This window comes from Gavialis gangeticus, unplaced genomic scaffold (genome assembly GCF_001723915.1).
Source record: "Gavialis gangeticus isolate Ggan-Ray unplaced genomic scaffold, GavGan_comp1, whole genome shotgun sequence".
Taxonomy (NCBI): domain Eukaryota; kingdom Metazoa; phylum Chordata; order Crocodylia; family Gavialidae; genus Gavialis; species Gavialis gangeticus.
In genome coordinates this window covers 31551512-31551969 of record NW_017728998.1, presented here as the reverse complement: position 1 = coordinate 31551969, position 458 = coordinate 31551512, and positions in this window count along the sequence as shown.

Here is a 458-nt window from a genome sequence, read left to right as displayed (position 1 = left end):
AGGGGCTCCGGGGGGGTACTGGCGCGTGAGAGGGGGCGGCCGCGTGGGCTCGGGGCCGGGGGGATCACCCGGGGTCCGCCCGTGACCGGCCTACGGTTGCAGTTAGTCCATGATTCCCGGTTGCCTTTTCAAAGCTAATCTTTACAGGCCTGATTGAAGGGGGTTAGTATTAGTAATGAATTCAGCGCGTCTTAATGTCACCATTTACGAAAAAAATGCTCAATGCCTCAAGTACATCAGGGAGGAGCTGAGCTGAGGCTGGGGTTATTGTGGTGCAAAACTGTTTTCGGGTCCCTTCAGCCCACTCGCCTCCAACACCCGAGGGCTCTTCTGAAGACATCTGAGCAGGGCGGGCTGAGGGACCTAGGTTTGCCTGTGCCAGCTGCCAGCCACCCAGACCTGTGAGCAACGTACGTCAGCCCCATTGGCAATGCGGGGGGGGGGGGGGGGGGGGGGGG